At 36.7% G+C, this 17883-nt stretch overlaps 1 protein-coding gene across 1 annotated transcript in view; it reads left to right on the forward strand.

Annotated features, from left to right (window-relative positions):
• LOC126756878 (uncharacterized) overlaps window positions 1-17883 on the forward strand; it is a 349030-nt gene that overhangs the window by 218526 nt on the left and 112621 nt on the right.

Genomic DNA, 17883 nt, shown 5'->3' on the forward strand with positions numbered 1-17883 from the left:
CCGAACTTAATATACCCTGTTCAGGGTATAAATATTTTAAGTGTAACGTAACAATATTGGATTTTCAGCAAAGTATGTAAAAGTTTTCGGAATGTTTACTTCTAATAATTTTTAACAATTTTAATAGGTGGCAACTATATTTAGCAATAAATATATATTAAATTAGTCTCGTATAATTTTTTTTAAACGACCTACGTTTGGCAGGAATTTTTAAGAAATTTACTAGGTATCATTTTTGTAAAAGTGGCAACTCTATTTGGTAATAAATAAAAAATAAAATATCTGCGTATATTTAGGGGAATAATTTCTTTAAGTTTTTATGTGTGTCGCTCTATTTTAATAATTGTTATAGATTTCCTTATTAAATTTTAACAGGTGGCAACCACATTTAGTAATATATAAATTAAATGCGTCTCGTACGATTTATTTTCAAACGACCTACGTTTGGCAGGAATTTTTTAGAAATTTTCACGCTGTTATATTTGTAAAAGTGGCAACTTTATTTGGAAATACATAAAAAATAAAGTATATGCGTGTGTTTACTGGAAGAATTTGTTTAAGTCCTTATGTTTGTCGCTCAATTTTAACAATTTAATATATATTTTTGAATTTCAATAGGTGGCAACTCTATTTAGCAATATATAAATTATGTGCGTCTTGTATAATTTCCGAAATTGACTTAAATATCTCATGTTTCACAGATACTTGTTTATATTTTTTCGCTAATAGGTGGCAACTCTATTTCTAAATAAGGAAAATTAAAGATTTCCATATTCCAAATTTGATGTTAACATAATTACAAGATTTTATTGCTTTTTATCAAATAGCAATTTTGATCCGAAAGTGCCACCTAGGAGGAGAATAAGCGCCCATTTTTTGACTTAAGTAGCAATCAACCTTAAACAGCCCTTTTTATGATGCATTGAGAGTTAAGCAATATTATATTCGTATATTGTTCTAATTTGAATATTTCATACAGATAAACTCCCGCCAATCCCATTTTAGAAGCAATTAACAACGTCTTGCATTATTTATTTACATAAGCATGTACCAGCTCACAAATTCATAGGATTTTTATTCGTTGCCACATTCTGGCATAAAACTCCACAAAATTCGTCTACGAACTGTTAAAAATAGCTACATACTTGCTGAAAAACATAGCATTAATACAGTTATGTTTAATATTCATAGACGGCATAGTTTCTTTTATTACTGACATAAACCGTCGGCAACTTTCAGTCTGTATATGTGTGTGTGTCTGTGTTTGTAGCAATTGTCATTGAAAGTGTCGCAATTTCTGAATCACTCAATAATGAATGCGACAAGTATTGTCTGGCTGAAATTTTAACTGTCGCATGTCGCTCAGGAGGAGTTCTAAATTTCAGTTCAATGCAGAGAACAGCCACTGGGGAGATGGGCGCGACGAATTGAATTGCAAAATTTATGAGTTTCTTGCGAAATATTCTTTGTCTGGTGTATTTAACACATTTTCATATTCTTTATAAAAATGTTGGTTTATTTTTAGTCTGCTGTGTGAGGCACCTTGAAAAAGGTGTCATTCGCCATTAAATTCCTATTCTGTAAAATTTAAATTTTCTAAAAAAAAGTAATTATTTTTTATGAGTTGAAAATCCTGAAAACATCCTTTTATTCCAGCTGTATTAACATTCACTGTTTTAAGCTTTAATACACTAAAAAGGATTATCGTTACGAGTTGAATTAAATGTGCATTTGAAGAAACGTAAAATATTAGCCATAGTCTTTAGTCTCATTGTTGCCATTTGGCTGTCGTTAAAATATAGCTTTGATGCTGGTAACAGACCTCGAATTCGGTCCTTAGTAATGGCATTTTATTTAACTGTATACCAATGTGTATGATTAAAACTTCATCAGCATTTCTGAGCTTTTGATTTAAATTCAAGCGAATATTAATAACAATTAATCTCTGGTTCGTCCTAGTTATATGAGGAGAGATTGCGAAAAGTTTGAAACAAGTAAAGCAGTGATGGGAAACGTGAAGTAAAATTTTTGTCGTACATTGAGATTTACCTTAATAGTTTGTCTTGAAATCTGGATGTTTTTCAAAAGTGGCATTTACCCAGTAGACTTTTTCTACTTAGGATTCACAGTTGATTCTTGTTAATGGTTGCTTCTTCACCAGTGTCAGTTTCTGAAGCGGATTCTGTTTTCTCAGAGCTATCACGAATTAATTCGATTTTTACAACTTCAAAACCGCTAACAGTGTACACCTTGAAGCTGACACGTGCGCTATTATAAGAATTTGTGATCGAACTAAGTTCATAATTGCTGGGGCGAATTTTTTGAAGTCGCGCTTTTTTTGCTAATCACAACTTTTAAAATGCACAGCTGCTTCAAAACTTTCGAATTTATTGAAGCTTTCATCGTCGGAAAGTCCTCTTACCGAAAATTCTCTACTAGATGCCTGACTCTTTCAACATTTTCTTTCATAATGCCTAGCTGAAATTATCAGAGCGAAGCATTTTTTAACATACTCTCAGATTAAAAAATTAGAAAGTGTGAAATTATCAACAGTTAATGTGTTATTGATTACTAAATTCCATTTTCACATAAAATTGATTAGCAATTGTCTCAGATGGTCTGTCCGTTAAGTCCAATTTTCGATGATTCGTTCGAGCAGTTCGACTAGTAACCATCGAATGACACGCTTGATGTTTAGCTATAAGGCCTGAGTCAAAGCTAGATTGTCCGCATAGACTTTAGATTTTACATATCCCCTTAGGAACAAGTCTAACGGCGCGATATAGTTCAGTTTTTATCCGGCTCCTGATGATGCCTCTCATACCAACTCGAGTGTAAGAACTTATGTCTATAGCGTGTTTAGTTATTGATTTATCGTTCTTTTAGTAGTTTTTAACAGTACTGTTACATGGGGAGAGAGAAGGGTTATCTTCCGTTTTCATTCATTTTCATACTGCCGACAAAAGTTCTTATTAGAATGATCCACAGTGCTATAGCGTAATTTAATGCTTAGTTATGGCACATTAACAATTTCGGTTAAGGACGATTTCTGGGCGTGGCAGAGGTTTGATTACGCTTATCTATGATCTCCACCTTACCTTTTGCCTAGGAATATGTGAGCCGAGTTCAACCAGATATCTCAATTTCAACTCTAGTTACACCTTACGCGTACAGATAGACGGGAATACGTACAACCGTTATGTGAACAAAACTGTAATACTCTGTAGCAACTAGTGCATGTACCTAAATGAATTAAAAAACAAAAACAAGAAAAAACGTTAACTTCGGCTGCACCGAAGCTGATATACCCTTCACCTGTGCCAACTTTTGTGAAGATACATTGTCAAATGTGAAAGCTCTCCATACAAGAACTTGATTTCGATCGTTCAGCTTGTATGGCAGCTATATGTTATAGTGGTCCGATATCGGCAGTTCCGACAAAAGAGCAGCTGCTTGAAGAGAAAATGACGTTTGCAAAATTTCAAAACGATATCTTAAAAACTGAGAGACTTGTTCGTATATATACAGACAGACGAACGAACAGACAGACAGACGGACATGCCGAAATCGACTCAGCTCAACATACTGATCATTTATATATATACTTTATAGTGTCTCCAACGCTTCCTACTGGGTGTTACAAGCTTCGTGACAAACTTATTTTACCCTGTTCAGGGTATAAAAATGGTCTTACTTGTTGTGCTCATCTCGTATAAATGTATTTTATTGAGAATTTTTTAATGAACAATGCCATAAATTTTCATATTTCACGAATATTCATTAAATCGAATATCGTGTGTCCATCATGAATAAAATGCATTATACAAGTAGAAATCATAAAAGGTGTTTTTCTTAAAAAAATAAACTGGCATTGAATGCAAATAATACAGACATTTTTAAAATTTACTGTTTTTATGTGTTTTCCAGAAGGCAATCAATACTCAAATTTACTTTCACTGCTGCTTCAAATAATTGCGAAACACAAAACCCACGCAATAAATCGAGCAATTTTATGCAAAACCATATAAGTGAAGTTGTTGTTTTTACAAATCTATAAAATAGCCAGAAAGCCTTCGAACGCTGTGACTCAATACCACGTTCAAGAACAGGCTGGTTTGCATGGAAACCGGTGGCTTGCTCTTCGCGCTAACCTTTTATCCACAACGTTGTTGTTGTTATTGCAGTTATTGGCATTGCACTGCTGGCCGCAAGCAGGAAATTGATTACGCCAGAATGGTGTCAACTATTTTCATTTATATCTCGTGCCGTTTTCTTGGCTTCTTTAGCAGTTGCCGGCGCCGCCGCCTTCCACGCCGCCATTTGCACTTCCACAGTCCTTTGCCTGCGTTTCACTACCGTTATTCGCCCGTTACTGCAAAGCGTTTTATTTATTTTTATTTATTCACATTTTCGCCAGCTTTTTGTTAATGCAGCGCTTTTTTATTTCGCTTGCTTTGGTTGTAAAATGCAAATTGCTTGCGGTGATTCTAAAGTTATTGCTTACTTTGCTGCATCCAGCTGCCGTTAGTGCTGCGCCAGCTGGCATCGCAAGCGCCGCTGTTACCGTAGCGTGGCCTGTGTTAGCGGCGACGTCGACGCCGGCTTTGGGGCTGCGGAGCTTCGGCCGCAGCCGCAGCTGAAGCCGCAATGCAGCAGTGCAAATGCAGCGCGAAATTGCAAATTTACGGCGTGTGTTTGTTGCTGTTGCTGTATTTGTTGTTGTTCTGTTGTTGTAGAGCTTTTATTGTTTTTGGTTGGCTTTAACTGCTTGCACTTGCTGCTGCTCGGTGTGGTCACTGACCGCCCACTAAGCGGATGGCGGATGTCGGTCGGTATTTTGGCAGCACTCACACAGACACACACACATACCCAGACACATATGCGCTAATGGAATGGTTTAGGTTGCTATGTGCTGCATAGATTGCTGGTGAACGGTTTGCACGCTCACCGCAACAGGATATTTGCACATTTCATTCACCATCCACAATTGGCGCATAAATACTTTATTATATTGCAAATACAAGTATTAGCAAGTGTGCGTGTGTGTGTGAGTTTATTGCTATGTAAAAGTAATTATTAAAATTGGCCACGAGCTATTGCATTGGATCTATGCATTTTGCATCGATCTGTTTGCCAATAATTTACTGCCTGGTGTCTGTGTGTCTTCTGTGTGTTGGTGTACGTTTCTCTGAAAAGCTTTCATCTCGTGTTTATGAGCAGCTTCCGATTGCCTTTTGTTGATTGCTGGCTCCTTGTTTACCTTCCAGTTATTGGCTAATTATGGATTTCACTCCGGATATTGTTACCTGGTAATTGGCTGCATTTTGTTGTTCACTTAACAACAATTTGCAAAATAATGACTACCTGAAGGAAATATGCTACATATATTAATTGCGTTCCTTTTGCTGCAAAATTTAAAATTTGAAATTGTAGGCGAACTTTTCTTGGAAATATCATCAAGTAGTGTTTGGTAAAACCTTCGATTGTCTTTCAATTTTGAAAATTTGTTGCATGAAACTCGTTAATTCCTATTTATGTTATTTCAACATTCGGAGGCATTTCCAAGACTTGTTAATTCCTAGATTTTAGTATTAAAATTAAGCCACATGTCACAAACTGTGTGTAAAGATTTCTAAAAAATTTAAAAAATAAGGACCCTGAGTTATTTCAACGTCCTAAGGAAACCACATATTAAAGAAGCACATTCCTATCATAAAATCCCTAGTAAATATTTGTCAAGTTTACCATTTTTCGTAAACTGCGTTTTCATAACAGTTACCGTCCGAGCTTATTGCTAAGATATCTGTTTAGTGCGCCTAAAACGCTCATGTAAGTGCATTTTTATTATAGTAAACTGAATCTAATGTGGGCACTTTCGCCATATATGCCTACTCAGACTGTTTTTGTATGTGGTGCTAAATGAGCTAATAAAATAGTTTATTTGCCGTTTCCAGCGACTGTTATTCCTTAACATAAATGTTACTCATACGCACCGGTGCATTATATAAACTATGCGTGGGACTAACATTATACATATTTTTACTACGAATGTGTTAATGGAAATAGCTCTTTTCTTGAAATTTATTCCAAATTAAAAACATTTTAGCAAAGAAAAAGTCTACTGATTAAAAGAAAAAAGTAGATAAAAACGAAAACTTAAAAATAAGTAGATATTGTAATGTAAGAACTTTCGATTGAATATTAGAGTCTTTTTCGTTAATTCGATAATATGTTAGCCAAAATAAAGTGAGAAAAAAAAATATTTTAAATAAAAAAAGAAAATCAGTGTGTTTGGGACCTAAAAGATAAATTTATAGTAAAATTCGTAATTGAAAAAAAGTTTTTTTTTGTAAAAGTTAAAAATAAACAAGTCAGGAAGGGCTGAGATCTGGTGTAAACGGACATTTCATGCTCTCGCAACTTGCAAGAATCTGAACCATGGAAATATCTTAAGGTGCAAAAAGTAAACCAGAGGATCGGAATTCAAGCAATTATATATACATTTGAACTTCCTTTCCATAACTCGAATCACCATAATCAAAAAAAAAAAACTTCAACTTAGAGAAACTTCGAGTTATGTGAAGAAAATTGTAAGAAATTTGATTTCTATTGGTTAGGGATAACCGCGAAGTGGCAACATCAGTAAAATTTCTTACAAATTTCCTCCAATTACTCGATAATGCATACACCGATCTATATATTCGACAAAATGTTTATTCGAAAAACGAAAATCATTATACATGCAGTTGGGATAATATCGACGCGACTTTATTTCTTTTTATCAATACTACATACTATTAATATGCCACATAGTACTAATAAAATGTTCGAGATTTGACGCGCTTGAGGCCGCCCAAAACATCCTTCAAAATGGTATTGGATGAGCCTTTCTTCATGTCAATTCTATGCCAACTTCATCAGCAAGGTCTCTAATTGTTATTGTTGGTTTTTCAACACCAAATCTTTGATTTGTTGAACGTGAGCTTCGTCGGTTGAGGTTGATGGTCGCCCTGGACGCTCTTCGTCTTCGACACGTTCACGGCCGGCTTGGAACTCACTATACCACTTGTAAACATTTTTTTTTTACATAACCTCATCACCAAAGGCTTTCTGCACCATCCCCAACGTATTCGCAGCAGAAAATTGATTCCGAAAACAAAATTTAATGCAAATTCTTTGCTCAACAAATTTCGACATCGCAAAAAACGAAAAACTCACTTTTAGCAGCTCACAAAACGACACGTATCTCAAACACTAATGAATATTTTGACATGAAATTTGACACAAATGTGACTGACAGTACTACCAACCTAAAAACAAAATAGTTCTCCAAATCCTTCGACGCGCGCAGTTTAAATTCAAATGTATTATTATTTTTTGGGCACAGAAGTATATGTAGTATTTAAGAAGCATTTCACTCAAATATATGTTCGGAGTTTTCACCTCTCGAAAAAATTAAAATTGAACACAATATTACAAAAGATGTGTCGAACATCAGAAGGTTACAATCGCCCTCTGGAATATTTAAGATATATTTTAACTCTGAAATATTTCAGTTTAAAAGTTTTTGGATACAATTTTAATGCTTTTGCCACTTTAAGTGCCAATTGCTCATCTTCTAAAAATATTTGACAGCTGACAGCAGTCTCTCAACACTTTGCCAAGCAACAATGTCATCAGCAGCAGCTTGCTACCACAAAACAGCGCAAGCAAATAAATTTAAATTAAATATTTTAGCAAATTACTTAAAATAGCTAGGAGTACAAGCTCCGTAGTTGAAAATATAATACATACTTAGAAGATTTGCCCCGCGTCAAGTTGCAAGCGCACAACAGATGCACACATTTGAACCTGAGCATGCCTTAGAACAAATTGGGAAAAGTCACTTTCGAAGTTAATTCGTATTTCACTCGAAAATGAGCGAAATTTGTTTGCGCCACGAAGGTGCGTATGCTTTTGTGTGTATGTTTGTGTGTGTGTGTGTGTGCGTATTTCCAGATTCCCTTGCACTTAATTATGATGCTAAATTATGCACAAAACTCTGACAGCTATTATGCAAAGTGTTGACAACAACAACACAAACAACACGAACAACAAAAGCAACAACCAACGCTGATGTTGACTGCTGCACGTGGTGACATTCGCCAACATTAATTAAACTAATTTGCAAAAAATATTTTATACTGTCTGCAAGCAAATTAAATCAACTTGAAAGATGGCTGACGGCTGCTGTGCCGTGCATCGGTGGCGGCGGTGGCAAAATGAACTTCACGCCGAAATGCATGAAAATGCAAATAACAAAAGCGAAGAAGCTGGGAAAGTTATGCAACCGCTGAAGTTTGCAATGATTTTGCCTCAGTCAAAGTATGGCTGGGCGCTTTGCTTTTTAGCTGAGTAGCAATTGGTTGCATTTGGTAATTCGATGCGTCATTGCTGCAATAAAGTTTGGCGCGCTCCCTGCTCCCGCCCCATAAGACGAGGTACGGCATCGCTCTCACTAACACACATGCATGCATATACGGCGTTGTTTGCATATCGTCGCTTCCACAAAGTGCTCCAAATATATTTGGCTAGCGCTAACACATTTTTCTTGCGCGCAAACATTTCGCCTTGCAAATTCCTTGCATCTTGATATCATCAATCTCCGCTCGCTCGCTGTTATTCGCTTTCTTCCCATTTCATGTGTGATTGCCTGTCTTTGAGCCACACTGCATACAGACCTTGTAGACAATGCACCCACTCGCTGGTATTCCGACGCTTCATTCTGCACGGCTGCTTTTGCTCACTCATTCTTCAACGACTCGCTCTATTTGCCAATACAATTTTTTCTGTTGCCTTTCTTTAGATTTTTTTCCTCTCGCGCGCATTCTCTAAGGAGCACGCATGTTTGCGGCTTGCCACGCAATCCGCCGCTTGACACAATGGATAAATGAATGAACGTTAGACGAGTTCAAAGTGCAAAAGCAAACAAAGTGTAGTCTGGCTTTCTTTTTTTTTGTGAGTTGCGTGAGTTTTTTCGTGCTTTAGCAGCCGTTTAGGAAATTTTAGTCCAAGAAAGTAGTTGCTGAAATCAAGAGATTTATTCGTGAGTGTCTGTAAATAAGTCTATAAATAATTGAAATAAAAATCATCGTTTATAACATATATATATTCATATCTGAAAAAGTAGGTCATAAGATATCTTAAATTTGCTCCGCACACCAATTCTGCAAGCATCATTCAGTGCTGTATTCGATATAATTTATCATTTAGTTTTGCCTACGGTAAATAGTTTACCCTCTGCGCCGCATTTTTCTTCTTAGGCACACTTCCTCTCCTTTATACGTACCTCAGCTTCATCTTTCTCAGTTGCGCTTCATCTTTGACTTGCCTTTGTTGATACTACTTGGTTAGTTGTTTATTCTTTTGACACGATTTTATTACCTGCTGTGATGTGTGTGCCTTGCGTTGACATTTAGTTGAATGGCATATGGTGACAATAGTAAAGTTTCGCACTGCTTACAGGTGGGGAGAAAAGGTTAAAAGCTGTATTCGGTATATCAAAGTTATTTATAAGGAAACTTTTCGCTATTCAATACGTGGATTTATTAGCTTAGCAGCTTAAGGTATTTTCACTCATTTCGGCGAGAGTTGATTTTCATTTACTTTTCATATACAATATTTAATATATGGGCCTACGCCAATAAAGAAGAAGAATATAATATAATATATACTAGAAGATTTGTGATATGTGCTAAGTGAATTAAAGCTCCACTACATTTGTGTGTAATTTAGCTCATGTCGCCATTGCGTCGAATGAAATTGTCCGTTAAAATAATGAAAAAACACTCTAAAACCAGTAGTCCGATTTTTAAAAACTAAAATATTTTATTAAAAAAAATTTATTTTAAATTTGAAAAACAGTAGAAGAAACCAAGAATTATGTTTTGTTAATAGTTTCTTTAATTATTTTTTCCGGAACCTCGTCCATTATCCATTTATGGTAGTGTCCGATACTCTCGTATGTAGCAGCTGAAGACCACTTTCTTTTAAAGTCTTGAAGGTCTTTGGTCCCATTTTTTTTGTTGCAGCCATCCTTCTTTTTACTAAAGCAAAGTATCTCACAATCGGCCTTAGTTCTGGACGTTTAAGTATACTCGTTGCTCTAGGGACTAAAGGGACAGTTTTGCTGTAGTGACATGAAGCGAGGTCAGCCCAAAAAAATGTGGAAACTTCATGTTAGCTTAAAAATGGGAGCAATCTCTTTTGGAAACAATCTTTCACATATATTTCGCTGTTGATTGTACCGACTTAACGAATGAGCTGCTCCTTTTGCCACAACGAACTATCTGCCACACAAGAAATTTCTAGGGAAATTTTGTCACCTTTTTTGGCTTTGAATTTTTCGGCAACATTTCCCGAAAATCGTCTCGGTAGCTGAGAAAAGTCCGCTAAAACGAAGGTCTCGTTATCCATTATGCAGCACTCGAATTTCTACACAAAATTGTTCGTCAGCTCCTTAGCTCGTTGTTTTGCGGTTTCGTTCTTGACGGCGTTCCTATCCGGAATTTTCTATACTTTCTACGTCATCAGCTCAGCTTCCTTCTTCGTCCTTGCTACGAAAGATTCTGAGCAGTCAGCCTTGCTCGCCAATGTGCTGCCCCAAATGCATGGGTCTTTCTTGAGAATGGTCACAACGTTCTTCGCCTTTTAACGATCATGTAGTTCCTTCTTTTTACCAGAACCTTTCTTCCTGTCACACAAACCGAGTCGATAAAACATTTTTTCCTAGATTCGTATAAACCTAGGCAGGAGTTTTCTGGTGATTACTACCATGAAAAAATGCTTGAAATTTTGTGTTTCCAATGGACTCACGCCTAGAGAATCGTTGAAAATGTTGCAGAAATACCTGTATTAGAAGAGTCTACTTTGTCACGACCACAGGTTGAGTTGAGTAGCTTATATTAAGTATATGGAATAATGGATTCAGCATAGGCATGTTTTTTTTTTGGCACAAAAGGTGTCGATTTTGAAGGCGTTAATAAAAATCTGTTTATTTTTTGTCATTCAGCAGACTTTCTCTAACAATACCTTCATAGCCTATCCACTTTGGTTTAGAGAATTAAAGTTTTGTTTTTTTGTGCATTTTTTTCAAATTGTTCCTTGACTTTATATAAGTAGTCGTTGTTGATTTCATAAGTAAGTTAAATTGATTCAGAAGCGACACAAAAGAAAGCTGTTTACTCTCCCTTAAGTAAAACGGGAGGAATGTTAGGCTGAGAACAAAAGTGAAGAAACCCTTTAATTTAGTATATAAGCAAGTAACCTTGCAGTTTAGCAAAACTGTTCTTGTTGTAAAGAGTACCTACTCCTCGTTAAGATGGTAAGGATTAGATAAATTGTTATCGAGATCATCTCACGTTAGGCCCAGGAACGTGATGTTTCGACGGGGTTGGATCATAAGGAGAAGGGTGTCAGATATGTAGGGTGAGCAGGACATGCAAAGAGGTGATAAGCGTCATTCGGTGACTCTTTGCACGCTGGACATATGTGTGATATATCATGGTCGGTTCTGGATAAGTAGGATATTAACCTGTTATAGTATGAAGAACGAAGCTGCGTAAGGGTCACTCTCAATTGTTGCGGGAACTCAAGCTCTTCGTCTGCAATGGGTGATAGTTTGACTCTATGTATGCCATTCAATGAGAGGGAGTCGGTGAAAGTCTTAATGGCTCCACTATGAATGGCGGTCAGCGCATGTCTGAAGTTAGTTCCGTTCGAAATCTGACCGCTCTATTTGTTTATGTCGTCGACGTAGTTGAGGAAGAACATCTTTATGCTCCTAGGAGGCGGTTCGGCTCCAAGCAGGTGACTGCAGGGATGATTACTGCGAAAGCACCATAACAGAAACTGTTTGGAGAAGAGTTCATTATATGCTCCTTAACTGGGAGCATACGAGCCTCACTGTGTAGGTGTTTCATGAGAGACATCAAGAGGCATTATGTTGTAGTCTGTTCACAGCTTAAGCTTCGCAGTTCGTGAATCGGATAACAGAAAAAATAAAATATTCTGAACCGATAGGTGGCGCTGTGATTAAAGTGTTTCTGGAAATCGTTAGTAGCATCCCAGCGGGTCAATTATAAGGATAGAGTATGTGAAAAGGTTTGAAAATTAAATATGATATATTAGATAATATTTTGTTTCTATATATTGTATCTTGAGGTTTATTTGTTTGACTGCTTTAATGGCATTATTCACTGTTGTTACAATACATTTAAAATAAATTTGGACATGGATGTATATTCAGACAGGCGAGATTCAGCGTTCTATGTTTATGATTTCAAATAACTGCTATAGTTAAGAATATTTGTACCAACAATATGCTGATTATCTCTATGACCGCACCCCCTTAAGGACACCGTCCATCCTTTTGAAATTGTTTTTCATATTTCAATACAATTCAACTGCTCTTTGGATATCACAAAGCCGCTGCTTTATTGGAAAACAGTTACTATTCAACTTGCTCCTTAAATATTTCATGGTCTCGTACTGTAGCAGAAAGGATCAGAATTCTTAGCACAAATTTTCAATCTTCTCTTACTTATAAATATTTTCGTTTAGAGATTTTCTCTCCTAAAAACGACTTATTCATGTAGCTATATATGTGCATGTTTATATATATCTTTAACAATTTGTCATTGCAAGAAAAAAAAGAAATAAATAAAAGGCATCAGCAAATAACTGGAATGCACTGCGTTCTGAAATGTTATGCGACTGCATTTCATTTCCTGATTTGCCGGATGATACCATATAAATTGCCTTAGGTGAATGGCGTAGCTGAGGAGTTTAGTAACATATACAGGATATTTATATTTTATTTAATCGCAGCATAAAATAAAGCGAACGCTCGAGCGCGTTTTATTGCCAGGAAACGCAGATGAAATTAGATTCAAAAATTATTTGCGAGTGCAGTGAAGCATAAAGCCGAGTGAAGGACGCTTTGAATGCTTGACTTTTGAAATAAACAAAGCAAAATTTATGTCTGTAAATAATTCTTATTAGTGGCGTAAATGGAAGCAATAGTTAAAGTAATTTTCTATTCTTTGTTTGATATAAATTTTAATTAAATTTGTGAAATTGAAATATTTCCACTCAAATACAAATTGGATGCTTGGCAACGCCACAAGAGTGCCATTCGATTTCATTTACAAATTAAAGGAAATTATTTTATTTAATTATTATTTCGCACTTATACTTGTATGCGTGCCGCACACGCAGAAAATAAACTTCCAAATTGAGTTTCTAAATTTTGTAGCCTACTTTTGTGCGCAAATAGTGACATCTCAAGCAGCGAGCGCGTGTGTGTGCCACATTCGGTTGCATTCGTTGCATGCGTTTATTGTGCGCGACACATTCACCGCGTAATTGCCCTAAATTTTGATTGTATTCGCGCATAAATGTTGATAGCGCTGAACACGCCGAGCGCGCACGACACTTGCAGCCACCGACAAAAGCATGTGGCACATTAAGCAAAGGGCGCAAGGGGGAGTAAACAGAAAAACAGCCAGCAGCACAACATTTGAGGTTTAATGTTCGCAGGAACAATGACGACCACCATTAGACTAACACATTACCAGCAACAGCAGCAACAACAACAACATGTGCAGCAACAACTGCCACAGCCAACCAACAATGATTTCCGCTGCAGAAGTGATGGTGGGTGACCTGCTGTCGCTTTGTGTTGGCAATTACGGCTGTTGTTGTTGTTGTTGTTGCTGGTTGCTGACTCCTGCCGTTGAATGCTGGCAATTAAAGCAGTATGCACGCATGAATGACAACAGCAGGAGCAGCAGCAGCAGCAGGCTTGTGAATTACATAAATATTATGGCGCAGAAATAACAGCTGCAACAACAACAATAACAACAACGACAACAAGCGGAACATGTTGCTGCGTAACAACAGCGACATTGTTGTTGGCGTTAATGGCCGCCACATTTGCTAATGGTATGCTGCTCATTGCTCTAACCCGCATGGGTTGTTGTTATTATTATTTTTTTTTTTTTGTTTTTTTAATTTTGCTGTCGACACTGCCGCTGACAGTCAAACGGTTACGTTCAGCGCTGGCACATATACTTGTACATCAACGCTGAAACATCAACAACAGCGCAACAGTGGCGCCGACAGTGACGTCGGCAGCGGCAGACAAACCGCCAACAATGCCTGTGGATGGCGGCAACATGCCAAATGCCAGCAACAATGAAGCAATTACAACAACTGACACTGCAAAAGAGCAGTTAGGCGCATGTAACGCGCTGAAATGAATAATAGTAGTTTGTCCTTTGTATTGTTGTTGTTGTCTTTTTGTTTGTGCTTTGACCGCAGCAAAGTGCGTTTCAATGTTTTACTCCTCCGTTATGGCTGCCCCCTTTGTGGGTCCTATGTGTGCTCCCATTTTACGTGGCTTTGACATGACCTGTGCGCGCATGTGCTGGGTAATTATTGTCGATGATGTTGTTCTCCCTTGAAAATTGTCTAATGTACGCACTGGAACTATTTTTAGATTAACAAGTTATCTCAATTTTCCAAATTTTGCAAAAATTTTGAGATTTAGTTATATTTATTTCGATATCGCAGATCTATAAGGCAACCTTCAACCCAGAATGCTTGCTGACGGACAGAGAAATCTGCGGTAGGATCTCATTTCGTCTAGTCATTTGGACTAGGACTTGGATTTTTGACTGGTGTATGCGTTGCTAAGAAATATTCACTAAACAAAATGCTGAGTAGTTTTCTAGTACTAATGCCATCGAACTCCAGAAAATTTTGTCGAGCTGGGACTTCAAGACTTGTGCGCCATTCGGTCCGAGTTCAATTAACTCCGTGGAGGTGTTTTTACCTTGCTCTGGTAGCTCTTCAACTGACTTGGATAAACCAACGATCCTTGCGGTTTCAGTTGTCTCATTTTTCACGCTTTCTGGCAGTGTCTCTGAAGACGAAAACTATACATCGCTGTCTTGAGAAAAATACGTAAAGTTCTACGTAAAGATGCGGCGACTAACGCTAAGTGTGCTCTGCCCAATCCACGCCTACAATGGGAAATCCCACAATTTGCGCCAATTATCATGGGGTAAGCACCCTTAGCATCGCATGTAATGTTCTTTCGAGGGTATTTTATTGTTTGTGAAAGACTGAAGCCCATCGTCAACAAACTAATTGGACCTTATCAGCTTAAGATCACCATGTGCCGAGGAAGGTGCCTTAATGTTGCTATGGCGGACTTGGCATTGCCGCAAAACAAACACTTCAAGGTGACTTCCAAAGTAAACAGGACTTTTTGAATCTTGCGGGTGGTGCCATCTATATGTCAACTGGTGCGTTAGAATCGGCTATCTTTATTGATTGTCCAGTGAGAACTTCATGGCATTTCATTGATTGGAAGTGAAGTTATTGCGTTTTAAGTGTCAGTATGCCTGTGTTATCGGTGCGAAAATGAGCTTCGAACAAAGAACCAACATTAAATTTTGTTTTAAAATCGGTAAAACTTTTACCGAAACGTTTCAATTCATGAAACAAGTTTATGGCGGTGATTGCCCAAAGTGGTCGTGAGGACATAAAATGACGATCAACATGTGGGCCAATCAAAATCCGTGATTTCCGGAAATTCCATCGAAACTGTGCGTGAATTCATCAAAAACCAGACGAAATCCTCATTGAATTTTATGGAGATAGAATTGAACATCTCCAAAACATCGATTTATCGCATTTTGACCGAACATTCGGGCTTACGATAGGTGTGTGAGCGGTTTGTTGCGCACAAATTGACTGACGACCAAAAATTGCTCAGAATCCAACATTCGAAGGACGCTTGTGACTGATTATCTGACCAAAAATCCCATTTTAACCATTAACCACTCACAGTATTCACCTGATCTGGCACAGAACGACTTCTTCCTTTTCGGAAATATGCATTTGCCCATGAAAGGAAAGCGTTATGCAGACGTAGAGGCCATTCAAAAAACTTGCACTGGCATACTGGCGGTCATATCGGCCAACGTGCTAAAACACTCGTTCGACATGCTTTTGGACCGCGCAAAAAGCTGTATTGAAGCAGAAGGAGACTATTTTGAATAAAATAAATTGATTTTGCCGAAAAAACCATTTTTTCTGTTTTTTTTAAGTCCTGTTTACTTTGGAACACACTTTGTATAATATCAGCTTAAGAATTCAATGCAAAGTTATTCTTGCCACCTGCCGAGTTTAGTCGAAACTTGCTAGGTTACCATAGCGGATTTATTCGGATGAGTCTTCTTTCTCGGTTACGGCACCTTGAAAGGCTAGGATATTATCATAAAATGCTTGTTTTATGTAATTTTTCATTTTTGTAAATAAAAAATAGTCCCATGCGGATAAGTCAGGTGAATATGGAGTTCGATAAATGAGAAATATCCGTTTTTCATAGAAACCTCGCTTATTTTTAGTCTTCATTTAATTTAAGAGGAAAGAGACGCTAAGAGACCTTTATTTTATTCAAATCTTCGGCTAACATTTTCCAAATAGTGTTTTTGTCCCTACTTATTTCATTAGTCAACACTCTTAAACTTTTTCCACTGATTCAGCTCAATTACTAACTTTTGAACGAGCTGGCCTTTGGTCGTCATTTAAACCCACACAACCATTTTTAAATCAGTTATACCACAAATAAACTTAAGTAAAGGTTCATGCTATGATCACTTTTAACTTTTTTTATCAGTTCGGTACATTTTTTTTTTTCAAATTTAAAACAATTGAGAAGTACGTAAACCCTCGCCAACTTGCCCACATTTCCGTAATAATTATCGAGAATTATTTTAAATAAATTTGATATAATACACTTTTAAATAATGGCTACATAAATATATATTTAATATGACTTCATCTTTAATTCAAATAAAATGCAGCCAAATTAAATATTTTATTTCAAAGCAATTAGTTGGGCTACTAATTATTCATAAAATTTCACACATCAACGCTGATCATTCAATTTGCGTCGAAACGAGTTCGGGAAAAAGACGAAATTTGCATATTTAACAACTCGACCAGTACAGTTGGACACGCCTAACACGTGTGCGTTTAGCTACCGAAGCATAAATAATTTATGTATGAGTGGGTTTGTGTGTGTGCGTGTTTATGTAAATTAGTAATGTTGTTAGTATAATTGCAATAATTTTCTCAATTACAATTACAATGTCAATTACATTTGCAAACGATCAGTGAAAGCAACGGTGGAAGTAGAGCTGTGTCGAGTGTAGGTGTGTGTGCGTTTGAGCGTGTGAGTGCATTTTGTGTGTGGGTTTGTTTGAGTTTTCTGCAAGTGTCTGTGCAGATTTACACACACATCGACGTGACGTTCAATTCATTCAATAAGGGAAATTAAATTATTCTGATAACTTTTCAATATTTGTTTGTAAGGTGTAAGGTGTGTCTTGTGCTTCAAGTGTTTGCCTGTAAATATGAAGCATATTCATGCTAAAAATAATCAATCAGAAACATTTCCAAAAACAAAAGTAATATTAATTATCTAACGTGAGTTTATTAATGTAAATGATTGCTTTTAAATACGTTCTTTAACCTATTCGGCGTAATCTCTATTATTTAGCAGCATCATCCTAAATGTAGGCAACAGTTTTTGTTATTGACAAATTATTATAAAATATATATTAAATATAATTATTTTCTTAAAATAACTTTTTCTACATGCGTAATTTTGTTGGGTTAGGTTAGGTTACGTTAAAGGGTTGTTGCAAAAACGGATCCCACTCCGACAGCTTAAAACGCGGTCTATACTAAATACTTCTAAGTATTGTTGGAGAATACTTTCAATAATCGATAAAGCTCTTCGAGCATGCCACAGTTTTTTTGAGTCAG

Source organism: Bactrocera neohumeralis, chromosome 4 (assembly GCF_024586455.1).
Source record: "Bactrocera neohumeralis isolate Rockhampton chromosome 4, APGP_CSIRO_Bneo_wtdbg2-racon-allhic-juicebox.fasta_v2, whole genome shotgun sequence".
Classification (NCBI taxonomy): domain Eukaryota; kingdom Metazoa; phylum Arthropoda; class Insecta; order Diptera; family Tephritidae; genus Bactrocera; species Bactrocera neohumeralis.